The sequence below is a fragment of the Leucopleurus acutus genome (assembly GCF_964270905.1).
Source record: "Leucopleurus acutus genome assembly, chromosome: 16".
NCBI classification, from domain to species: Eukaryota; Metazoa; Chordata; class Mammalia; order Artiodactyla; family Delphinidae; genus Leucopleurus; species Leucopleurus acutus.
In genome coordinates this window covers 49,269,726-49,296,127 of record NC_139158.1, presented here as the reverse complement: position 1 = coordinate 49,296,127, position 26,402 = coordinate 49,269,726, and the positions used below count along the sequence as shown (strand labels likewise).

Sequence of the window (26,402 nt, the reverse complement as noted above, 5' to 3'; positions counted from 1 at the left end):
AATATCTGAGTACTGTGGCCTGGCCAAACTGACACATAAAATTAACCATCATACAAGGTAAATATTATGATTCCATGCTACTGTAGGGGAACAAAACTTGCCACCCCAAAATGTCTCTTTGGTATGCAGATTTTTTTTAGAACTGAAAACAATCAAGGCCCAAAAGACTCAGGAAGAAATTCTGACCTTCCCCCGCTAATTGCCTAAAAATTTTAGATATAGGGCCTATTCCAGGAATAGAGCTATCACCAGAGATACCTGCAAAAATTATGGGCTAGGGATGGTAGGGGAATAGGGCTTAGAGATCAAAGTCCACTCTGTGTCCCATTGTCTCTGCCTGACCCAGCAAACAGTTATTTACCAAACATTTATATGAATTGCCTTCTCCCCCTTTCAAGTCCCAAACCACCACCCACAACATCTTCTTTTGCCTTTAAACTGAAGATAATATTTAAGATAAGGGTGTCAATCATTTTGGTGAGTTACTCCGTTTTCCTGGCTCTCTGCCATGCACATATGTTATTAAACTGTTGTTTGATTTTCTTCTGTTAATCTGTCTCAATTGAATTCTTACACCAGCCAGAAGAACCTAAAAGGGAAGAGGAAAATTTCTTCCTCCCTGACATTACAGACGAACACAGTAAGGCTCACAGATAATTAGTAATTTGCATGACATCAGACAGTTTGTTTCAGAGCATCTGGACTTTATAAAAGGGGTTTTTGTTTTCCAAAGTCCATATATTTTTCCCTACATATACTGTCTCTCAAATTAATGTTTTTTTAATTAAGTAGAAATGTATTCTCCCAGGACCAAACTCATGTTAAAAGAAGCATTTAGTGATTGTAGCTGTACATTTTAAAGGTCTAATTTATCCACTAATAAATATCTACCAAGGATGATGATCTAATCTAATGAAGTAGGTGTCTGTCATGAGAAACAATTCTTTACACCCAAACAGGCAGTGACAAAAACTAGGGAATCCTGTCCTTCACAATCTCACAATCTCTGAAAACGTTTCCATGTATTCTATTTCTGATGCCAACACTTGAATTCAGGACCCTTCTACTTCTACAGAATTTCACTGCTAGTCTTCACCTTATATTCCAAAATTCTGCATCTAATCAGACCGCCAGAAACACCAGACTCTTCTCCCTCACACCTTTAGTATTTATCAGTTATCCACTAAAAAAAAGCTGAAAATTTGAAGTGAAGCATCAAAAATCTTTTCCAGACGAGCTTCAAGTACCCTTCCTGCCACCGTTTTTGCCCTTCACTATGAAAAACACATTCAGATTAAACTTGTCCCCAAGAAGGTTCATGAGCTCGTATATTACTTGATTTTTTTTTTTTTTTTTTTTTGCAGTTTCTGCCTTTGCGTTGACCTTCCTCCCAGGTGAGCTTATCTTCTGACTCCATCTCTTACCCTTCCAGGCTTCTCAAAGTTTTCTCATCACCCCAGCCAGAGGCAACACTCCTTCCCCAAACTGCTTAAGAGTGTAGTTAAGGTTTGCAGTTTCAGGTACTGGATGATCTCTATTTATGCACTTTTCTCATCTGTTCAAAGAGAGGGCTGGATTCAGTGCCCGAAAAGGAATCCCAAAGCCAAATGCAATCGGTTCACCATTACCTGAGGATGCCCTGTGTTCTGCACAAAGGCTCTGCCAAAGTAGGTGCTCAATAAATATTTAACACCTTAATTGACGAATGATACAGAGAAGAAGACTGCAACTTGTGGGACAAGAGCGAACTTGCTTCTCAGCGAAGACTGACTTTTGGCCCTCTTCCACTTCCCTACGTTTCACAGGTCCAAGGTCACACAGCCCACTACGCCACCAGACCCTAGGAAGGGAAAGGCACTACGCATGCCCGGTATCCAGAGGCGCCTCCGGGCGCGCAGCTCGCTCGGCCCCGCCCCTCCCGTCGCTCGGGTGCGCGCGTGCGCGGCCCCGCGGAGCGTGCCCTGCGTGCGGGTGCCCGCCGAGCCCGCCGGGCGCTGGTTCCCCGAGTGCCCGGGCCGGGGCCTGAGGAGCGGGCACCGAGCCGGGGCAGCGAGCAGTAAGCAGAGCAGACGGCGGGCGCTGCCTGAGGCGACAAGGACAGCGAGCGGTGAGTGAGGGGACCGTGAGCGAGCGGACGGGCGCCTCCGCGCGTGCGCAGCGTCGAACCGCCGGGCCAGGGGCGCGCTCCCGGCCGCGGGCCGGAGGGGCAGAGCTTGGCTGGGCAGAGACTGGGCTGCCGGCCGGCGTCGGGACAGGGGTTGTGGGGGCGCCCGGATCCCCCGTCCCGGCTCGAGAGGCGCTGGCCGCGCGGGTGGGGTTCCGGAAGAGCTCCAGGCGGGACGGTGCTGGCCCCGCGCGGAGGTCCTGGCGTCCGGGCCCGAGGGCAGGGCTAGCTGCAGCTGAGGACGCCGGGGAGGGGCGAGGCGAACCCCCCGAGGCTCCTGCCGGCAGTACGGGCGCTCTTTGAGTGCGCGACCCCCGAAGGTGGCCGAGGTCCAAGGAGGGGGCGCGGCCGAGCAGCCTAGGCGTCGAGCAGGTGGCGGGGCCGCGCCCCTCTCCCGGGGAGGCGCGGGTTGGAAACGGGAGCAAAGTTCCCTGGAAAAACTTTACTGGGGCGCAGCCTGCGGGGCCCGACCGACACCCCGGCCTTCGCCCAGCCCCTGTGGCCGCAGGACCCCCGCGAATGCTGGTGGGCTTCTGCGGGTTCAGTTTCCTTCTGGTCCTGGAGCTCGTCCTCCAAGTTCTGAGCTGTATTCACTGCCAATTCGCTCTTAAAATAGATGTGTAAGTTTGGTGTTTCGGTAAGAAGGATATTTGCTCTCTTGGGAAGAAAGGGCTTATGTTGCCAGTTTTTTTTTTTTTTAATCTCAAAGAAAGTATTGTTAGGGCATACCGGGGACTCCTATTTATCAAGAAACCTATTGTCCTGTGTGTGCTTGGAGAAAGCCAGCTAATTTCTATTATTAGCCGTAAAAAGACAAAGGGAGATAACTATGCTTTCTTTTTTCCTTTCTTAGAGTACTGTAGTTCCTAAAACTGGCTGCACAAAAGGACCATTGGAGACTTTTAAAACTCTGCTCAAAATTACACCCCAGACCAATTAAAACACGGTGTGTAGTTTATAAAGTTCCCTCTGTGATTCCAATAGTGCAGCAGAGTTTGGGAAGCATAGGTTTAATTTAAGAAAGTCAAGATTTTAGTTTTGCGAAGTAGCATTCAGTTTGTAACTGATGAGACGAAACTCTGGCTTCGTTTTCCATAGTCAGGAACTCACAAAGAGTGGTTTGTTCCCGCCGGGGAGGGAGGGAGGGAAGCGCCTCTAATGGTTCAAACTTTAGCTGAACTGTATAATACGACTCCAGCGTCCAGACATTGTTCTAACTGGTGTTTTGAATTTCTTTCGGGCGTGTTGAATTTCCTAGTAGTAAGCCCACCTTCCTGACCCCTGCCGCACCCAAGGGGTTTCATCTTCTTTTAACCCTCTTTCCTCCTCCCTCCCCCATTTCCCCTCTTAACCATCCCCCAGCCTCTGGGAGGATCCCCTCCCCCAGCATGTACCGACTCTGAGGGGTGACTGCAGGTTACCACAGCAACGGGTCTTCCAGGGGAAGTGGACGGGTCTACCTTTGGTTTTCTGAATAGGACTCTAACTTTTCTAAAGATTTTGAATGACCCTTTTCAGTTCTTGGCCTCAGCTCAGGTAAGGGTGAGTTCACGCAATTCCACTTTTTCTCACTAAGTAATTTCAGAATTATTTATTAATGCTGTTGTATGGAGTGATAATGCTAGCAGCTCTGCTGTTCTACCTTTACCAGTCTTTGCACTAAGAACTTGTGTAACAAAGTTCCGAAAGAGGTGGAAGCAACTTTTTTTATTTTTATTTTTTCTTTGGGGCACACAAATCTACGAAGTATATGCATCATTTTTCTAAACTCCGAAGACATATTTAAGAAATTTTAAAAGTGAAATATAATCCTATATCCATGCAAAAACCTTTGCTAATTTGTGGCCCAAAAATGTCATTGTCAGTTTGTAAATTGTTTTGTTCCTAGAAAGTGCTTTGCCATGATTCTTTGCAAAAAGTTAAACCACTTGTAACGTTATACTTTAAAATAACAAAAGAAAGGCACAGTTTGTCTACAGATTCACCCACTCCTTCCCTTCCCCAACACACACACATCCAAACGAAGATAATTTTTTAAAATGTTCATTCTTTTATGTTCAAAACAGATATTCCGCAGCCAACTAATTCCAGTTTACCTTGCAAGGAACTCTTAAAACTGTTCCACACAAAATAGTACAGAATATTTACGTGTCTTTAGGCTTTTTGTTTTTATGAAACCTTTCCAACTTTACTGTGTAAATAATAATCAGAATTCGATCAGTCAGTTCAAAATGCTTATGGTAGTATAGTGACTCCCAGCATCTATTGGGGATTGCAGAGGTTTTCTTTACTCTTGTGTTATGTGCTAGTTAACTTTCTGGTTATCAAGCAGATTCCGTAAGGCTAATTTTCCCCATTTCACTCTGAGAAGAAAATGATAGTGGAAAATCCTCTCTCGTTTGATGGACCTTGTAGTTCAGCAGTAATGCTGTGCAGCTAAGGCAGTAACTGCTCACCTAATCTTTTCATTCCATGTTTAAAAATTGAGGCCTTCTAAGCATCTACAGTTGAGAATTTCTATTCTTTATATGGTTTTTAAACATTTTAAAATGAAAAGCCATTGTCCTTGTTGTAGACATTTTGGGAATTACCAAAAAAAGTTAAAAAAATAAAAATCACAGGTACATCCAGAAATAATCACCTGTTCATGGGATGATATGCTTCCATTTGTCCCGTTTTATTTGTCTGCGTATATATACTTTTAAGCAAAATTGGCACTTTAATTTCATTTGTATTTTTAAATGCTGCCTTTTCGCTTAATATATCACAGACATTTCCTATGCCCTTAAATCTTCTTTGAAAGTAAAATTTTTAATGATGGGTATGCCAAAGTTTATTTAGCTAGTTTTCTCTTTTTTGACATATTTCCATTTTCAGTGTTTGGAGGTATGATATTAAATTCTGGTTGCAAGTCATAGCTTGGCCACTTCCGAGCTAAGTGACCTTAATTACCTAATTACTTGATTGTGCTTCCTTTATCCATAGAATGGGGGTAATAATTGTGCCGGCAACATAGAGTTTTGGAGTGATGGCATGAACCAGATAGAGGAAGGTCTTCAACAGAGTCTGGCAAAGGATGTAGGCTCAGAAAGTAGTAGCAGACACACAGGCAGAGCTGGGGTAAATGCCCTTGTCTGAAAGTCTTACTGTCTCTGACTTGCTCAGGCTAGATTTATAGCAGAATTCCTGGGGCAGAGGTGAACTCTTTTATGACTCTTGAGGCCTGTTGCCAAATTGCTTATGCCAGAGCACATCGATGCCCTTACACACTGAACAGTCTTTCCATAGTATCAGCACTCCGGTGTTTAATCTTTCCTAATCTTCTATAAAAATGTGGTCTTATTTTAATTCATATTTTTTTGGTAACTAGTGAAATTAATAATTTGCTTTTTATTTGTTCATTTTGCCTTCTGAGAGTTGTCCAGGTACTTTGTCCATTTTATTGTTAAATGATGATTTTTAAAAATGAGTTAAAGTATCTTTTAATATAAAGAGATAATATATGTATAATTAAATATTCTATATATATTATATAACATATGCTCGTAATGTAAAGAGCATATAATATAAATATGCTCTTAATGTAAAGAGCATTGTGCCTTTATCATATTTGTAATTTTTTTTTCCTCCACAGCTCGTTATTTGTCTTTTAATTTACTTTATGGTGTTTTCCAAACAACAGGATATTTTTACTTTTATGTAGTCAGCTCTCTCCATCTTGTCCATTATGACTTTTCCTTGTAAATATTTACGTTTGAAAATATAAACAGACGTGAGGTAAATGAAACGAAAATTTTGGAAATATATTAGACTTGTACATTTAGTTCTATATTAGCACATGGATGTGAATTGTTTTACAGCACCTTCTCCTCCTGAGCCAGCCCATCTAGTCTACTAGCACCATCTGTTAAACAGTCCATCCTTTCCTCAATGGGTTGTGGTCTTCCCTTTACTATATTTTAAGATCTTGACTAGCTTTTGGGTCTGATTCTGTTTTAGGTCTTACTTATCTATCATTGACCTCTTATCTTAATCAATGTTAAATCTTTTTAAATGTACATTTAGAATATATAGAAGTATCTGCTAGAGGAAGTCACACTGTTCTTTTAAAAATCATAATTATAGTCATCTGTCCTTTCAAATAAAAATTGTATTACTATCTTTATACTAATACATGCACATAATTTAAATCTAAGAATACTAAAATACTTATTGTAAAATAAGTGGTCCCCTATCTCTCATTGCCCTCCACCCATCCCCTTAGGCTCCTCAGTGTCAGTCTTTTGACTGTTACTGGTTTCTTTTTCACTGGGACCACATACGAGGTCTTTTCCTGTTGGGTTGGTCAGGGTGGTCATCAGGCAGCACCCTGCGCTGAGGAAAGGGTCCAGCTGCCAGTGTTGGGGAGACATCTGGCTGGAGTCTTAGCATCCTCTTCACTTTGGGGAAGGTTCTGGTGATCTCACAGTCCAAATACTTACCTGTTTTATCTACTCTCCCAAGAATCAGTCTCCGGTCTTGCTGGGCTCAGGCAGGGACTGTGGGCCAGAGCTCCACAGCCAGGAGGTGGGAAGGGCATCCGGGAAGTAAGGCTGCTAACCTTATTTTAGCCCTCTACCCTTTCTCCAGTTTTGAAGCAAACTGGAGTGCTTTTCAGCTTTTCTCACTGGTGGTGGAGCATTTCACTCTTAGGGCTGCTGAGTTGCTACTTGTCCATCTGCTTTCCACTTTCATGATTTTGTTGTAATTTCCACTACAGTTCTTCAAATCCTTCCATCTTTGTCTTCTGGAAAGAACTCTTTTTTATTATTATTATTATTATTTGCGGTACGCGGGCCTCTCACTGTTGTGGCCTCTCCCGTTGCGGAGCACAGGCTCCGGACGCGCAGGCTCAGCGGCCATGGCTCACGGGCGCAGCCGCTCCGCGGCATGTGGGGTCTTCCCGGACCGGGGCACGAACGCGTGTCCCCTGCATCGGCAGGCGGACTCTCAACCACTGCGCCACCAGGGAAGACCTGGAAAGAACTCTTTACTGCCATTTTTGTGGAGTTTAGAGAGAGGATGTGCTTGAATGTTTTGTTAAACGTGCCATCTTAACCTGGAATGGTCTGCAGATGAATCCTTAGAACTGAGAAATATCCAGTTAGTTTGGTTCGTTGGCAAGGACTGTCATGTACATATAAAGTAGTCAGTGTTTCTCTGAAGGGATGTGAAAAGTTATACGGACCTTCTGTCTCTTAGCAGAGGTGTTTTGTTTGTTTGTTTACTCTTTATATAAGTCCTAATATTTATTGTTAGGGTTCTTCTTAGGTATTTATGTTTTTGTTGCTGTTGTGATGGGTTCTTCAAATTGCCTATTGCTGACATAGACGGTTGTTGATTTTTGTAATTTTATTTTATAGCTGGTTCTTACTCTAAGAGCTTTGCAGTTTATTCTCTTGGGTTTCCTATTTACGTAATGACACTTGTGTCTACTTCTTTCTAATAATTATACCTTTTATTTTGGTTTTATGGCAGGCTGCACTAGTGTTAGCATTCTGGAACATTATAAAATACATCTGGAACATTATCAAATAGTAATGGCAGTAATGTGCAAACTTGTTCTTTAATAGAAAAAACAGTAGTACAATATTGGCTTTTGTTTTATCATAATTCCTCATCAGGACAGAGGAAATGTATCCTTTTATTTCCAATTTACCTAGAGGTATTTTTATTATTATTTTTTAAGGGATAGGAATTGAATGGAATTCAATTAGCAGTAATCTGTTAATAGGAATTAGCAGATTACTGTTAGCAGCTACAGTTTATCACTGGTATTTCTTAACAGATCTACTGACTTGAGTTCCAAATATTAAACTGGAGTAAATCCTTCCTTCTGAATAATTCTTTAGAAAAATGAATTCAGTTTGTGACAAAATTAAAAGATAACATCACATTCAGTGGATATTCATGTCTTCTGTGGTGGGGGCTGTGTGGGATAGAGTCACCAGGGCTTTTTCAAAAGAAAATATTGTAAATTGCAGAATCCAACAGTCAATTCTTCTCTTTACTCTTGGCAGCACTTGATATAATTGGTCATTCTCTCTTTTGATTTGATTTTTCTTCATTTGATTTTGAGGACACCACAGTCTCCTGCTTTTCCTTCTGTACCACTGGCTTTTCAGTCATTTTTTTTAAAAACGTGTGTGGTTTTTTGTTTGTTTGTTTTCACACCAGCCTGTTAATTTGGAATACTTCAGGGCTCAGTTCTTGTGGGACTCTTGTCACAAACAATTGTAAGATTTTAATAAAGTACCATGTAGCTCCTTTAGACTCCCAGTATGTATTTCCAGTTGAAGTAGGTCTCTTAAACTCCTGATGCATATATCCAACTACTTTTTTGACTTCTCACTTGAATACGTAAAATATACTTCAATTTTAAGGACTAAAACAGAATTTCTGATCTTCCTCTGCAAACCTGCTCTCCCTGTAGCCTGCCCAATTTTGGTGTCAGGGTAGCTCCATTTTTGGGGTTATTCAAGCCGAAACCTTGGAATCATCCTGACTCTTCTCTTTCTCTCCCACTTTACATCCAGGCTGTTAGCAGATCCTGCTGCTCTATCTTCCAGATGTATCCAGAATCCTGTCTTCCAAATAAATCCAGGAGTTCAACCCCTTTTCTCACGTCTACTGCAAGCACCTTCCTCCAAGTCTCCAGCACCTGTTGCCTGGATGGTATGCAGTGGCCTCTCCTTTCTTCTTCCCTGCCTTCTTTTAATACGTTATTGACGTAACAACCATAGGTTGCATATGCTTAAAACCCTTCTCTGGCTCTCCATGTCACTCAGAGTACAAGTCGAGATTCCTCATAATGATTCACAAAGCCTGACACTTTCTGGTTACCAAGACCTCTGACCTCCTCCCCACTCCTCTCCCTGCAATGGAATGCTCTCCATTCCAGCCATCCTTACCTCCTTGCTGATCCTGGAACCCTCCAGGCACATTCCCACTTTTAGGTCTTTGTGCTGGGTTTTCCCTCTGCCTGTAGTATTTTCTCCCCAGATGCATTCATGGCCAGCTCGCTCACTGCCTTCAGGTCTTCACTAAGCTACCAACCACCTCGTCAGTGATGTCTATGCTGTTTACAGTTGCAAACTGTTTGGTATCCCTCTTGGAATGCTTTACATTTTCCTTTCTCCATAACATCTACTAACTTCTAAATTACCGTATGACTTTATTTATTTATTGTTTATTTTTGGTGAATTCTCTTTTCCCGTCCCTGCTAGACAGTAAGTTCCATGTGGCCAGGTATTTTATGTCTGTTCATTAATGTGTCCCAAGTGTGTGGTACATAGAAGATGGTCAGTAAATGTTTTTTGAATAAATGAACATAGTCTGCATTCTCCATTTTTTTTTCCAATGAATTTTTCATAAAGCAGTGTAGTCCTTTGGCATCTGTGGATCTAGCATTGGTGATTTAGCATCCCATCAGCAACGGGGAAGTTGAAGAACATGTATAATTTATAATGGTATAATAATACAGAGAGTGGTTATGAGGATTAAATAGGATACCGTCTGTAAAGTGCTAAACAGTGCCAGTGTGTAGGAACAGGTCACTTAACTGTCAGAAAGCCTTAGCCAACTGACTCGATTCACATCTGAATGATGTGAATTGAATTCTAGAACCTGATCTCTTTGGATTTCAGTTTTTTAAGCAACGGTGGGCAGTGGGTTCACCTTGGGAACATTTCAAAATACAGGGAGCCTGAGCTCCCTGGTAAATATCAGTGATGTGCTCTTCCTTTGTTTATTCTTTAACCCATCTGTTAAAGTGGAATGCAACCACTTATTTTCTCCTTTTGTGCTTTCTTGCTGTTCAGGACATCTCCCCATCTCTCAGTCTCCTTTAAGTCCTTTTATCCTCTGAGGTTCTAGCTGAAATAAGTTCTTTTATAAGGTGATTTTGAAATCCTTCAGAGGCACAGAGAAGCACATAGTTGAACATGATATTAAATCCACAAAGTCAAAAGCTCTCAGGCCTTTAGCTTCAGTTCCCCGGACAAGCATGTGTTGTGGCCATCCCTGCAGCAACCATTTTGCTTACAGAGTTTCTAGAGTCTCCTTTTGTGTCCTTTAAATCTGAGAATACCTCAGAAACATCAGGCTCCCTCTCCAATTTTTTTTTTTTTTTGCAGTACGTGGGCCTCTCACCGTTGTGGCCTCTCCTGTTGCGGAGCACAGGCTCCAGACGTGCAGGCCCAGCGGCCATGGCTCATGGGCCCAGGTGCTCCGCAGCATGTGGGATCTTCCCGGACCGGGGCACGAACCCGTGTCCCCTGCATCGGCAGGCGGACTCTCAACCACTGCGCCACCAGGGAAGCCCTCCCTCTCCTCTTTTGATAGAGCAGGAAATATTTGTAATCTTTTTACTGTGGCAATTACTGTGCAAATAAGGTGAGTCATGTGCCAGAAAAAGATGATTATTTTAGAGATTGTGAAGGCAGCCAAAGAATAGACAATAAACCAAAACCACGATGTATGTATCTCTAGAAATGTGTAAACCCAATGCCAGTAACCTGAACACAAAAATGTGAAAATTTTCTTCAATTTCTAATTTTTTTCCTCAAACTATCTAATTACTTAGTTTTTTAAAAATCTACTTTATTTTTCTCTAATAGTCTATGAGCAGGGGAGGTCCCCATATTCAGAGAGTGTAAACATTTTAGCCTCAGTTACCATACATATTACAAATAAAATTTCACAAGCACCACATTCTGAATGTATCACCTGATGAATTTGCCTTGTCTTTGAAGATGGGATCATTGTATTTATGCTTTGTTTCTGTTTTGTTTTACTTTTTTATACAGCAGGTTCCCATTAGTTATCCATTTTATACATATTAGTGTATATATGTCAATCCCAGTCTCCCAGTTCATCACACCAGCACCCTACTCCCCCACCACTTTCCCCCTTTGGTGCCCATACGTTTGTTCTCTACATCTGTGTCTCAATTTCTGCCTTGCACCAGTTCATTTGTACCATTTTTCTAGGTTCCACATACATGTGTTAATATACGATATTTGTTTTTCTCTTTCTGACTGACTTCACTCTGTATGACAGTCTGTAGATCCATCTGCGTCTCTACAAATGACCCAATTTCATTACTTTTTAAGACTGAGTAATATTCCATTGTATATATGTACCACATCTTCGTTATCCATTCGTCTGTCGATGGGCATTTAGGTTGCTTCCCTGTCCTGGCTATTGTAAATAGTGCTGTAGTGAACATTGGGGTGCATGTGTCTTTTTGAATTATGGTTTTCTCTGGGTATATGCCCAGGAGTGGGATTGCTGGGTCATATGCTAATTCCATTTTTAGTTTTTTAAGGAACCTCCATACTGTTCTCCATAGTGGCTGTGTCACTTTACATTCCCACCAACAGTGCAAAGAGTTCCCTTTTCTTCACACCTTCTCCAGCATTTGTTGTTTGTATATTTTCTGATGCCCATTCTAACTGGTGTGAGGTGATACCTCATTGTAGTTTTAATTTGCATTTCTCTAACAGTTCGTGATATTGAGCAGCTTTTCATGTGCTTCTTGGCCGTCTGTATTGTCTTCTTTGGAGAAATGTATATTTAGGTTTTCTGCCCATTTTTGGATTGGGTTGTTTGTTTTTGTAACATTAAGCTGCATGAGCTGTTTATATATTTTGGAGATTAATCCTTTGTCCGTTGATTCGTTTGCAAATATTTTCTCCCATTCTGAGGGTTGTCTTTTCGTCTTGTTTGTAATTTCCTTTGCTGTGCAAAAGCTTTTAAGTTTCATTAGGTCCCATTTGTTTATTTTTGTTTTTATTTCCATTACTCTAGGAGGTGGATCAAAAAAGATCTTGCTGTGATTTATGTCAAAGAGTGTTCTTCCTATGTTTTCCTCTAAGAGTTTTATAGTTTTATAGAGTCTTATATTTAGGTCTCGAATCCATTTTGAATTTATTTTTGTGTATGGTGTTAGGGAATGTTCTAATTTCATTCTTTTACATGTAGCTATCCAGTTTTCCCAGCACCACTTATTGAAGAGACTGTCTTTTCTCCATTGTATATCCTTGCCTCCTTTGTCATAGATTAGTTGACCATAGGTGCATGGGTTTATCTCTGGGCTTTCTATCCTGTTCCATTGATCTGTATTTCTGTTTTTGTGCCAGTACCATATTGTCTTGATTACTGTAGCTTTGTAGTATAGTCTGAAGTCAGGGAGTCTGATTGCTCCAGCTCCGTTTTTTTCCCTCAATACCGCATTGGCTTTTCGGGGTCCTTTTTGTCTCCATTCAAATTTTAAGATTTTTTGTTCTAGTTCTGTAAAAAATGCCATTGGTAATTTGATAGGAATTGCATTGAATCTGTAGATTGCTTTGGGTAGTATAGTCATTTTCACAATATTGATTCTTCCAATCCAAGAATATGGTATATCTCTCCATCTGTTTGTATCATCTTTAATTTCTTTCATCAGTGTCTTATAGGTTTCTGCATACAAGTCTTTTGTCTCCCTAGGTAGGTTTATTCCTAGGTATTTTATTCTTTTTGTTGCAGTTGTGAATGGGATTGTTTCCTTAATTTCTCTTTCAGATTTTTCATCATTAGTGTATAGGAATGCAAGAGATTTCTGTGCATTAATTTTGTATCCTGCAACTTTACCAAATTCATTGATTAGCTCTAGTAGTTTTCTGGTGGCATCTTTAGGATTCTCTATGTATATAGTATTATGTCACTTGCAAACAGTGACAGTTTTATTTCTTCTTTTCCAATTTGTATTCCTTTTCTTTCTTTTTCTTCTCTGATTGCCGTGGCTAGGACTTCCAAAACTACGTTGAATAATAGTAGTGCGAGTGGACATCCTTGTCTTTTTCTTGATCTTAGAGAAAATGCTTTCAGTTTTTCACCATTGAGAATGATGTTTGCTGTGGGTTTGTCATATATGGCCTTTATTATGTTGAGGTAGGGTCCCTCTTTGCCCACTTTCTGGAGCATTTTTATCATAAATGGGTGTTGAATTTTGTCAAAAGCTGTTTCTGCACCTATTGAGATGATCATGTGCTTTTTCTTCAGTTTGTTAATATGGTGTATCATATTGATTGATTTGTGTATATTGAAGAATCCTTACATCCCTGGGATAAATCCCACTTGATCATGCTGTATAATCCTTTTGATGTGTTTTTGGATTCTGTTTGCTAGTATTTTGTTGAGGATATTTGCATGTGTATTCATGAGTGATATTGGTCTGTAATTTTCTTTTTTTGTAGTATCTTTGTCTGGTTTTGTTATCAGGGTAATGGTGGCCTCATAGAATGAGTTTGGGAGTGTTCCTTCCTCTGCAACTTTTTGAAAGAGTTTGAGAAGGATTGGTGTTAGCTCTTCTCTAATTGATAGACTTCACCTGTGAAGCCATCTGGTCCTGGACCTCTGTATGTTGGAAGATTTTTAATCACAGTTTCAATTTCATTACTTGTGATTGGTCTGTTCATGTTTTTTATTTCTTCATGCTTCAGTCTTGTAAGGTTATATCTTTGTAAGAATTTGTCCATTTCTTCCAGGTTGTCCATTTTATTGGCATAAAGTTACTTGTAGTAGTCTTCTTAGGATGCTTTGTATTTCTGCAGTGTAACTTCTCCTTTTTCATTTCTAATTTTATTGATTTGAGTCCTCTCCTTCCTTTTCTTGATGGGTCTGGCTAATAATGGTTTATCAATTTTGTTTATCTTCTCAAAGAAACAGCTTTTAGTTTTATTGATCTTTGCTATTGGTTTCTTTGTTTCTATTTCTCCTCTGATCTTTATTGTTTCTTTCCTTCTGCTAACTTTAGGTTTTGTTTGTTCTTCTTCCTCTAGTTCCTTTAGGTGTAAGGTTAGATTGTTTGAGATGTTTGTTGATTCTTGAGGTAGGATTGTATTGCTATAAACTTCCCTCTTAGAACTGCTTTTGCTGCATCCCATATGTTTTGGGTCGTCGTGTTCTCATTGTCATTTGTCTCTAGGTATTTTTTTGATTTCCTCTTTGATTTCTTCAGTGATCTCTTGGTTTTTTAGTAACATGTTGTTTAGCCTCCATGTGTTTTTTTTTTACATTTTTTTCCCTGTAATTCATTTCTAATCTCATAGCGTTGTGGTCAGAAAAGATGGTTGATATGATTTCAATTTTCTTAAATTTACTGAGGCTTGATTTGTGAACCATGATGTGATCTATACTGGAGAATGTTCTGTGCACACTTGAGAAGGAAGTGTAATCTGCTCTTTTTGGATGGAATGTTCTATAGATATCAATTAAATCTATCTGCTCTGTTGTGTCATATAAAGCTGGTGTTTCCTTATTAATTTTCTGTTTGGATGATCTGTCCATTGATGTAAGTGAGGTGTTAAAGTCCCCCACTATTATTGTGTTACTGTTGATTTCCTCTTTTCTAGCTGTTAGCAGTTGCCTTATGTATTGAGGTGCTCTTATGTTGGGTGTGTATATATTTATAATTGTTATATCTTCTTCTTGGGTTGATCCCTTGATCATTATGTAGTGTCCTTCCTTGTCTCTTGTAACATTTTGTATTTTAAAGTCAATTTTGTCTGATATGAGTATTGCTACTCCAGTTTTCTTTTGATTTCCATTTGCATGGAATATCTTTTTATATCCCCTAACTTTCAGTCTGTATGTGTTCCTAGGTCTGAAGTGGGTCTCTTGTAGACAGCATATATATGAGTCTTGTTTTTGTATCCATTCAGCAAGCCGGTGTCTTTCGGTTGGAGCGTTTAATCCATTCACGTTTAAGGTAATTATCGATGTGTATGTTCCTTTACCATTTTCTTAATTGTTTTGGGTTTGTTTTTGTAGGTCCTTTCCTTCTCTTGTGTTTCCCACTTAGAGAAGTTCCTTTAGCATTTGTTGTACAGCTGGTTTGGTGGTGCTGAATTCTCTTAGCTTTTGCTTGTCTGTAAAGCTTTTGATTTCTCCATCGAATCTCAATGAGATTCTTTTCCGGTAGAGTAATCTTGGTTGTAGGTTCTTCCCTTTCATCACTTTAAAGATGTCATGCCACTCCCTTCTGGCTTGTAGAGTTTCTGCTGAGAAATCAGCTGTTAACCTTATGGGAGTTCCCTTGTATGTTATTTGTCGTTTTTCCGTTGCTTTCAATAATTTTTCTTTGTCTTTAATTTTTGCCATTTTGATTACTATGTGCCTTGGCATGTTTCTCCTTGGGTTTATCCTGTATGGGACGCTGCGCTTCCTGGACTTGGGTGGCTATTTCCTTTCCCATGTTAGGGAAGTTTTTGACTGTAATCTCTTCAAATATTTTCCCAGGTCCTTGCTCTCTCTCTTCTCCTTCTGGGACCCCTATAATGTGAATGTTGTTGCGTTTCATGTTGGCCCAGAGGTCTCTTAGGCTGTCTTCATTTCTTTTCATTCTTTTTTCTTTATTCTGTTCCACAGCAGTGAATTCTACCATTCTGTCTTCCAGGTCACTTATCCGTTCTTCTGCCTCAGTTGTTCTGCTATTGATTCCTTCTAGTGTAGTTTTCATTTCAGTTATTGTATTGTTCATCTCTGTTTGCTCTTTAATTCTTCTAGGTCTTTGTTAAACATTTCTTGCATCTTCTCAGTCTTTGCCTCCATTCTTTTTCCGAGGTCCTGGATCATCTTCACTGTCATTATTCTGAATTCTTTTTCTGGAAGGTTGCCTATCTCTACTTCATTTAGTTGTTGTTCTGGGGTTTTATCTTGTTCCTTCATCTGGTACATAGCCCTCTGCCTTTTCATCTTGTCTATCTTTCTTTGAATGTGGTTTGTGTTCCATAGGCTGCAGGATTGTAGTTCTTCTTGTTTCTGCTTTCTGCCCTTTCTGTATTTCTGCTTTGTTAGTGTGACAATTCATTCTTTAAGACTTACCACTGTTACAGTTTATTTTATTTTGAACTGGAAACAGTCAGTATTGTTGGCCAAGACTGAATGGAAAGCATTGACCTGCCTCTCTGCTGTTGAATTGCACAATATCCCTTAGTTTAGGTTGTTAATGGATAGCCCAGTTGGAAAACACACCTTGTTTTTTATAGTTCTACAGCTGGGCTGAGGACCTGTGTAAGTATTTGTTTTCATTGTGAAGATTTTTTTTTTTTTTAAATTGCCACCTTTTCTTGTATTATCCAGTTTTTCGGAAGTGGTGATCTTGCCTACTCAGCACCAGCAAACACACGTACTCTGTAGTGAGGGACTGAGTTTGGCCTTCAGGCATGACGCTGTAGGTCTCTGGAAAGACAGGGCTTACATCTAGACCGCCACCTATTTTCATACCTTTGTTCATGGGACGTGTAGTGGCAAGTCAAGTGTAATAGTCAAACTGCATTTAGATGTGTTTTGGGGGGCTTACTGGGGAATCACTTACATTCCTAGGAAGTCTAGAAAATGATAAAATTCTTAACTGGAGTTCAGCAGGCCTCTCTTCTTAAAATAATCTTACTGTCCACATTAAAAATATGAGAAGGGGCCCAGAAGCACCTCCCACTCCAGATGCAGGTTCAGATGCCAAACCCGCTGTTCTAGCTGTTGCTTCCTCTTTTGCATAGCCCTTCCCCCCACCCCCATGTAAGACACCCACCCAGGCAGGGGTGCATCCCAGAGTACTCCCTCCCTGTTCCTGGTTTCTTCCCTCATCCCTCCTGTAGCCTCAGGAGATGAGGTGAGTAGGAGCTAGAAGCTGGCCCGGCTGCTGGAACAGGAAGGGCAGTCACTCCCACTCCCTACCAGTCTCTCTGCAGACTCCCCACCCTTCCCCCGAAGGATTTCAGCACATATTTCAGTAAATGCTGTAGAATATCTTTACAGGAATTAATAGATTTTCTAGTTAATTTAACACTATTCAACAAGTATTTCTTTGGGACTTACGGTATCAGCCCATGCTTACCTGACATTCTGGGTTACTTTATTATCTCCTTTCTCCTGTCACTGCCATGAAAGACTCCTCAAAATGCCAAAATCAGTCCTGAACTCTGGGCTAGTATACAGCTCCCGACACATTCTCAAAATCGTCACCAGCCAGTGTTGTGCTCAACCAGGTGGGTGTTTGTTAGGGATGTCGATACCTAATGGTGTTTGGGTTGGGTTATAGGAAAATCAGATGCTTGAGGTCAGATCAACCAGTATTTTGATTTTACAGTCTTTCTATAATAATATATAATTACTGAATGTAAGGTAACTAGGAGGATCACAATCCTACTAACATGCACAACCTCTAAAATCGTTTCAAGAATGAAGCTGAGGAAGTGTTTGAACACCAGCTTTTTAAGAAAACGCAATTTTTAGGGCTTCCCTGGTGGCGCAGTGGTTAAGAATCCACCTGCCAATGCAGGGGACACAGATTTGAGCCCTGGTCCGGGAAGATCCCACATGCCGCGGAGCAGCTAAGCCCTTGTGCCACAACTGCTGAGCCTGTGCTCTAGAACCTGCAAGCCACAAGTGCTAAGCCCACGTGCCCCAACTACTGAAGCCCACGTGCCTAGAGCCCATGCTCCGCAACAAGAGAATCTACCAAAATGAGAAGCCTGCACGCTGCAATGAAAAGGAGGCCCCACTCGCCGCAACTAGAGAAAGCCCGCAGGCAACAACAGAGACCCAACACAGCCAAAAATAAATAAATATATATATATATATATATATATATATTTTTTTTTTAAGCAATTCTTAAATGAAAAGTCACTGCTGTATTTCCTTTGTCTGGACTTCTTCAAAGTCCTAACCTAAACTTTATTTCCAACACACTGTTTTCAATTACTTATTATAGAGGAATATTTTGATATTACATAATATCAAATACTGTACTATATAGAAATAGTATATAGGAAGATATTAAAATGGTGTGTTGGAGGGGGAGGCAGTTTCTGTCTAATGTGTGTCTCTAAATGAAGGAAAAAAGTGAATAACAAATTCTCTTAAATGTTGGCAGCTGTGCTTACCTTGCAGAAGTTGCTACTTCTCATTTTCCTATAGCAGAGAGCAAACTATCAGAGAGAGAAACTTGCTTCTTTCTTGCTGGTTTATATGAAGCTAGAGACAGTTGTCTACTCAAAGTTCATTTAAATTTTTGTCTTAAGATCTTCAAAGAAGGTGTCAATTGATATATCTTGTACCTTGTATTTGAATTTTCTGAGGTTGGGGTAAAGCTAAGGTGCCAAACAATGTAACAGAACAAATAGAGTATTAGCTCCTTGACTGCTGTTAATTTTTTTTAAGTATTTTTTAAAATTAATTAATTAGTTTATTTTTGGTTGTGTTGGGTCTTTGTTGCTGTGCACAGGCTTTCTCTGGTTGCAGCGAGCGGGGGCTACTCTTCATTGCAGTGCACGGGCTTCTCATTGCAGTGGCTTCTCCTGTTGCGGAGCATGGGCTCTAGGCATACGGGCTTCAGTAGTTGTGGCACGTGGGCTCAGTAGTTGTGGCGCACAGGCTCTAGAGCGCAGGCTCAGTAGTTGTGGCACATGGGCCTAGTTGCTCCACGGCACGTGGGATCTTCCTGGACCAGGGCTCGAACCTGCATGGCCCTGCATTGGCCAGTGGATTCGTAACCACTTGTGCCACCAGGGAAGCCCCAACTGCTGTTAATTTTTTTGTGTCAGATTGTCATTTTCTCGTGTCCTCCATTCTGTCTACCTAATGTGCAAAAAAATGGTTGAGAATTATGCTCTGAGAATTAATTATTATTTTCTAGTAGAGTAGAACCAAAAAGCAGGTATGTGTAAAAACCTGGCCCTGATCACTTACAGTTTATTTTTTTTTTAAAGGATCTTCTTTGAAAACATTTAGTAGCTTACCACAATCATACTTAAAATAAAATCCAAACTCCTTATGATGCCAGGTGAGGCATCAGTGGTTCCTATACTTTTTGACCTCAGGACTCTTATACTCTTGAATATTTTAAGAAACCCAAAGAGCTTTTGTTTATAGGGGTTATCTCTATTAATATTTACTGGAATAGAAGTGAAAACAGAAAAAAATTTAATATTCACTTACTTGTTTAAAAAATAAATGTTTTGATTGAAGCTTATGAAGAAAATCTGGCCTCACACATATAGCTGGAAAAGGAAGGAGTATTTTAATAGTCTTTTCAGATAATGGTGGATATTCTATGATAACTTCAGCAAAACTTGAATGGTAATTTCTTAAAGGTTGATTGCTATGTGGAATCTAAAACCATCAGTGAACTTTTTGTATTCCTTTTATACTAAAATCCATTGATCTGTCTTGTACTTTGAATGGACCTTTTACCAACATGCATGATTCTGTAATGTAATAACATTACATTGTTATTAGAAAACATTGGTTCACTGAGTTATGCAGATCTTTAAAATGTTGACATGTATTATTATACAATATAAAAAATTACATTTACCTGATGTCACCTGTGTTAATCAGAAACAGTCTTTAAGAAGTCTTGATAGCTTGGGAAGCTATCAAGCTCATGGTGGCAATAATCAAGATTTCTAAAATTCTAACTTTTGCTTTTTCATTGGCAATAAATAGTCACTTTTCCTTGAAGTGACAGGTTCATTTCATTCATTTTTGAGAAAATGTCTGCTAAATACCTAAGTGTGAATAAGCATACTTTGCATATTTTCTCAAGTGCAGTGGTGTTCCATGAAAAAAATGGCTGGTTCAGCTCTCACACAAACATTTGCACAAGTATTTTTTTTCTCAAGGCAACCATTCTATTTCAGTTTCACCAGAAATGCTTTAAGCATACTTCCCATTTCATCACATAGAATATTAAGAAAATGTATACTCAAGGGCTGAGATTTAATAAAATCAACAGTTTTTGCTACTGCATCTCATAGAGATTCCCCAATGAAATAATATATGGATTATGGCAAAGGAATGCACAGTAGCTAATCTATTCACACAAAATGTTTCATCACTGTTCCTAAATCCCCCAGCCCCCCACCCCCCACCCCAGGTGTGGGTGGGGAGGCATAGGGAAGGCAAGGCCCCTTGACAGGTCCTTCAGTGCTGTTCACTTTGGCTGCTTAGGGTCCACTGGAGTGACTGTCCAGGCTTAGGAACCAGCAGCTTCAGTTGTGAAAAGGCAAGAGTCACAGAGCCTGACTGTGGACCAGTCCTTATCTGTTTAAGGCTCCCTTTTCTGTTGGGAGCAGATGGCTCCTCCTGTGATGGCTTTTGGTGATGTATCGCCACTGCCAGATGTCACAGAGAGGTTTCAGAGGGCCTCAGCCACTGCATCTACTTCAAGTACCTTCTGAACCAGTGCAGTTCAGAATTGCTTGAAATACTTAACACAGTAAGACACACACTTTAACCAACAGGCGCAAAACAGTGTGTTTACTTCATCCCACCTTCCAAAAAATGTGCTTTTATAACCAGTTGAATCCGTTATTTAGAAATTCAAGCTATATTTTTTGCCAACACACAATTCAAGCCATTACATTTTAACAATTTGTTTACATTATCAACCCTACTAATGATTTTAAAAATCATTGCTGCTGGTAAGTTTCCTTTCATAAACACACCAACCCAGCAAGAGACTTTGCAGCCATGGCTGGGGTATTCAGCTCCTCCACTATTGATATGACCATTTCCATTTATGCTTACTCCAGTAATGTAAGATGATATATAGACCGAAGCTGAGAATTCTTTATTTTGGGGGAAGAAAAATAAAACGTGATTACTTAACATTCCAGTTTTTCTTAGTAAAGTGTTTCACCGAGACAGACACGTGTTAAGAAGTGCATTTTTCTGCTTGTGCTTGTGCCCTGCAGTAATCTGAAATGTGACATTGCCCATCTCTAGCAGTGTGGTTTGTTTGCAGGGTAGGGGTGAGTTTCTAGACTATTCATATACTCAGTCCTGAACACACAGGCCTGTTTTATTACTTTGTTTGAAGATTGGGTGTGTCTAATGTAGTAGAAATTCTTGCATTCAGCGTTAAGTACAGACGAAACACGTTTCAAAGCCACATATAAAAGTCTTCTTAATTATCCATTTTTTAAGATTATTCATATGACTGCTTTCCTCCTTTCAAGTGAATTGCTGAGAATTTATTATCCTTTCTAGTTCATTAAATCACTAAAATTCTCTACTGGTGCTATAAATAAATACGCCAGGCCATGAATTGAGACCAGTTGATAAAGGCAGCTTTGTCCTGGGTAACTGAGTCTTGCTCCTCATTAGCCCATACTTCTCTCTGACTATGCGAATATCTATTAAATTTTAGACTCTAATGAAGCGAAGCCTTGCTCTGAGCACCTATGGGGACTTGCTTTAAGTCGTGCTTTAGTATTTTCAGTGGGACTAGATGCTAGATGGATGCAATGTTATAAAACCACGTTTGTGCTTAGACATGTTCGGGAAGCCTCAGGACACGGTTCACAGATGTCTCAGTTCTTTACCACTGTACCTCGTGTAAACCTGCATCTCGGACAGCTGGAAACTTGACAGCCCTCGGTTTCAGACCATGTTAGCCCAGGACCAGTTGCACTCCACAATGCAATCTAAGGTTCTAGATGGACTTATAAGTGCTGGACTTGATCGTTCCTGTTACAGAATGATTGTAAGCCAGGTGTGAGTGTGGTACTTTTATCTCTTGTTGGGAGGCATGGAGATGAGGCCCTTGGAGAACTCACCTAGTCAGACCGCCTAAGGCAGGATGAAATGTGGGAAAGTGCAGCGTGGAGCAGCTGGGAAACCTTCCTTGTAGAGGTGTCTGTGGACTGCATTGTGAAGGATGGGTAGGCTTCTGACAGGTGGGCTGTAAGGAAGAGAGGGCAGGGAGGATGGCGGGAGGCAGTGGGCTCATTTCAGTTCAGGAATAGTCTTGTTTGCAAAGTGAGTGAATGAGGAGTACAAGTCACAGGGCTTGGAGTCAGGTCATGGAGATCCAGAATGCACTGCAAACTGTGTGGCTTCCTCTCGCTGAGAAAGATGAGACAGAATTTCTTTTTTTTTCTAGATAGATGCTTGGTCTGCACTCCTAGCATGCTGAAGCAACAGGTGAGACCATCCTCCTTTCACATGGTAACCTCTTTAGGAAGAGCAGCACAGAGTAGTTGGTTAAGACTTGGCCACATGCTGGGACTCGCCTGGTGGTACAGTGGTTAAGAATCTGCCTGCCAGTGCAGGAGACACGAGTACGAGCCCTGGCCTGGGAAGATCCCACATGTCTCGGAGCAACTAAGCCCATGTGCCACAACTACTGAGCCTCCGCTCTAGAGCGCGAGCCACAACTACTGAAACCCGCACTCCTAGAGCCCGTGCTCCACAACAAGAGAAGCCACCAAAATGAGAAGCCCATGCACTGCAACGAAGAGTAGCCCCCGCTCGCCACAACTAGAGAAAGCCCGCGTGCAGCAATGAAGACCTGACGCAGCCAAAAATAAATGAATTAATTAATTTTAAAAACTTGGCCACATGCCAGTTAATAAATACCCCTTTTCATTTCCTTTTTATGCCATATTTTAAATTTTATGAGAGAGTATTATATTAAACAAATACTGACATCAACCAGGTCTCCTGTACTGAACTCTCAGTGGATCATGGCATCCCTACAGCTGGCTAGTAAAATGCTTATGCAGAGACCTGACTCCTTTAATTTTGATCACCCTTTTCAGAGACTGTCAACTCTTCATTGGTTTGGTTCCAGTCATCATCAATACCATGGATCTTGTATGAGTCTAGGCAGTTCTTGACTGTGGTAAAACCGTTGCTTCTCTGAGTGTTACTTAAAAAATTTGGAGCACTAATAGTTGAGTGGCCACTTTTCGAAGATATATTTTTGACTCGAATGCTTTTAATCTACTCATTTTACTTAGGTACATATGTAAATACTGTCTACCTATTGTCGTGTGATGCAGAGATTGGGGAAACCCAAATTTGAGAACATATTTTCACGAATAGTCTTGACTTTCTAAATGAAACTTACTTGAGCATTATTTTATGAGCAACTAAATTTTATACTATACCTCCGGGCAGTTGTACTGACCTACTTCTATAGTAGCTCTTAATTAAAAAAACAAACAAAAAGAAAACTTGCTAAATATATTATTAGAATTGAATTTTTGTTTAAAGTGCCTCATTTTCTTAGTTCTGACACATGCAGTGAAACTCTGTATAGAAACCCCTCAACTTTTATTCTGGTTAGAACAGCATGAGAGATAGAAGCAACAAGGGGTACTTTATTGGTGCCAAATAATTATTTCCTGCAGCAAATGGTGGTCATCTCTGAATGTTACTTGGTGTTGATATAGTTAAGGTTATGCCAACGTTTACAGTACAGTGTGCCTTTATATTGTGTCCTTTACAACAATCATGGGGAATTGTAGACTTTAAAGCTAATTAAAAGTAGCCTAAAACATATTTTTTTATTTGGACTTAAAACAGATTTTACTTTGAGTTTTTGCCAGAAGCTGGTTTCTATAATAACCCTCCATCACAGGCTTCTAATTCTACTTGGATTTTTTGTTAGAACATGTTTTTGTGACTCAGTTTAGAAATGTATGTGCTTTTTTCATTTTCATTTGGTAGTCTCTACTCTAGAAAGGATATATTAAAAATTGGGTTTGAAGATGCCTGGTAATTTCAGATGTGTTTGTGTTTTCCTGTAGCACAATTTCTCTCAGTATAGCAGATCTCTTATTTTTAGATCTTGTATTGTTTGCTTAAAATAACTATATTTCATTCTAGTCACATACATTGTAAAAATGAAGGAAGGCGTTTCATTAAATAGTAATTAACTAAGGCTCTTGTGGATACGTGTATGGTGATAGTCAAAACACAAAATTGGTAACTTGTCTTTTCTATGTGACTTTGCTAAAATAGGAAATTAAAGCTTTTTGGTTTTTGTTTTTCTCTCGCCTTGCCTTTAACAAAACTATCCTACTGATTTTACAGTGATAAAATTTTTTAGTGTAAGATAATGTATATCATTCCCTCAAGTGTTCTGGGGGGCTGTACTATGTTGAGGGAGAGGAGAGCAGTGCTCATTTCTAAGTGCCCCTGAGTGACTGAGGGGAAACGCACAGTGAAGTGACTTATGTTTGGGAATCTTGTTTTATCTTGCAGAGCTTTTTCACTAAGTTGTAGATGTTGGGGAAATTGGTTTGTTACATCTACCCTGTTAATAAACAGGACTGATATAGAATGGTTTGAAGGTTGGTTTGAAGGTTGTCAGGATTTTTTCTTCCTGTTCCATGTGCTCTTTGGAAAAGTGTGGCTTTATCAAATAAAGCCAGACATTCTTTGGTTAAGTACGTAAGTGAAGAGGGCCTTTGGATTTTAATGATCTGAGTGTAGAGATGAGTTTGGTTATTATCTTCCTAATATCAGAAAAAAATATACTAGGCAAAGTAAAAAATATCTATGAAAAATATTTTTTATTTGACTAAAACATATTTTCCTCCTCTGTCAACTAAAGCCAACAGCCGACCTGGAAAAAGCCGCAGCTGTGGTCAGGCAGAGTCCTTCTTTCCAGAATTTCCAATAGGTTTAATGTCCCCTGTTGGGTCAGAACAGCCCCCCTTCGGGCCTTCTCAGAAGAGACCTCCTGAGGCCTGGTTTTACTTTTTCTTTGGGTAAATTGTTTTCAAGTACCTAGGAGAAAGTCATACATATAATGGGATCATTGTAATATGATAATAATATTTCTCCCTCTTAAAACTAATATTTTAATATTGATTCTATTTGTTTGAAAATTATTAATAATTTCAAAGGAGTCATTTAGCTCCAGGTTTAACCTATGTATCACATTGTTGTAGGTTAATAAATCTTTGATTGATTGATTGATAAAATATCTTTAGCAAATATTACCCAGTTAATAGGCTTCTATTAAGGAGTTTTAAGTACATGTATAGTTGTGTGCCATGAGAATTTAGGAGAAATGCATTGTATTAATGCTGAAACTCTTACCAGTCCTGGCAATGGAAATTCTCATTTTGGAATTTCCACGTAGACTTTTTACCATATCATCGGTTGTCATAGTAGCAGTCTCAATTGAGAATTGTGATTATATACTTTATCAAATGACTGGTTGATGAAAGCTCAATTATTCTAATATAGTTCAGCCAGAATTCTGAGCCGGCATCTTGCCTGGTTAGGGGGATAATTAACCAACCTAAAGAAGAGAGCCCTTTTTTTCTGTTGAATTATATATATTTTACCTTATTTCACTGATTGTAAGGTGCCATCAGTTGTAAGGTATGCCTTTATTTTATGTACCAATAAGAAAGGGGAGGAGCCTGAAGTTATAAAATGCCATCAATTGTAAGATTCAGCCCAATTTCAGAGATGTTAAAATGTTGCAGTGGGGGAGAAAAAGGAATCTTATAACCAATTAAATGTGGCACATGTCTATATATACATACATAGAGTTTTAGTTGGGTTTTGGTTATAATCATAATATTAAGATATAAAGAAAATTATATTAAATAGATCATTATTTCTAACAAACATTATACAGATTCTTTAATTCTAGAAATCTAGAATTGGAAATGATAAGAGATATTGTGTAGTCAACAACTTTCACACACAAGGAAACTTAACATGAGATCACTCAGAGTATATAAAAATTAGCAATTGATTATCTTGTTTACTAAAGGATCTTAAACTTTACGAAAGAATTTATAGTATTTTTTTAAATACCTATCATTAGAGTATCTCATATGATATATTTTGTATGTTCCTCTCAAGATCACCTCATTTAACATATGATAGAGAATGATACGGCATTTAGCTGAGTTGTTTAATAGTCCAAACAAGGTACCCATAGACATAGCTATAATCATCAAATATCATGTTAACTGCTACATGAAATTTTAAAAGAATCGTTGTTCCTGCCTTCAAAGAATTGTCACATTCTACCTTTGGGCATTTTTTTCCAAATTTAATGTACAATTTTAAGGTTAACTGGAACTTTGTGTGGTAAATAGGAAATGACTTAGTGAAACAGCCCATGAGCCTCATCCCTCCAGCCACACAGAGGCATGCCTTGCCCAAGTGTTTGTCTTAGTTATCATCACCCTTGGTGCTAGAATTCAAATTGGGTCATTGTTGAGAGGCCAAATTGAGTTGCTAATGTAGACATTGCTGGATGGCTCTGGACTAATTGCCACTTTGGGCTCTCTCAGGAGGTGGGTACAGCTGGGTATCCACCAACAGGTGGTCTTGAAGTCCAGTGGACACCCAGCCTGGAATGTGGGTTCCAGGTGCACACCTGGGCATTGTGTGG

The 26,402-nt window shown here is 39.8% G+C and overlaps 1 protein-coding gene across 2 annotated transcripts in view; it reads left to right on the top strand.

The window, feature by feature from the left end:
- Positions 1-2,009: 2,009 nt before the first annotated feature.
- The window catches only part of BTBD3 (BTB domain containing 3), a 39,123-nt gene continuing 14,730 nt past the window's right edge, over positions 2,010-26,402 (top strand). Inside the window, exons 1-2 of one of the 2 annotated variants that reach the window (XM_082856534.1) lie at positions 2,043-2,107; positions 22,134-22,174. The gene's annotated coding sequence lies outside the window, so the exon portion shown is untranslated. Of the gene's footprint in view, positions 2,108-22,133; positions 22,175-26,402 lie in introns of both variants that reach the window. The other variant, XM_082856535.1, reaches the window with a different exon arrangement.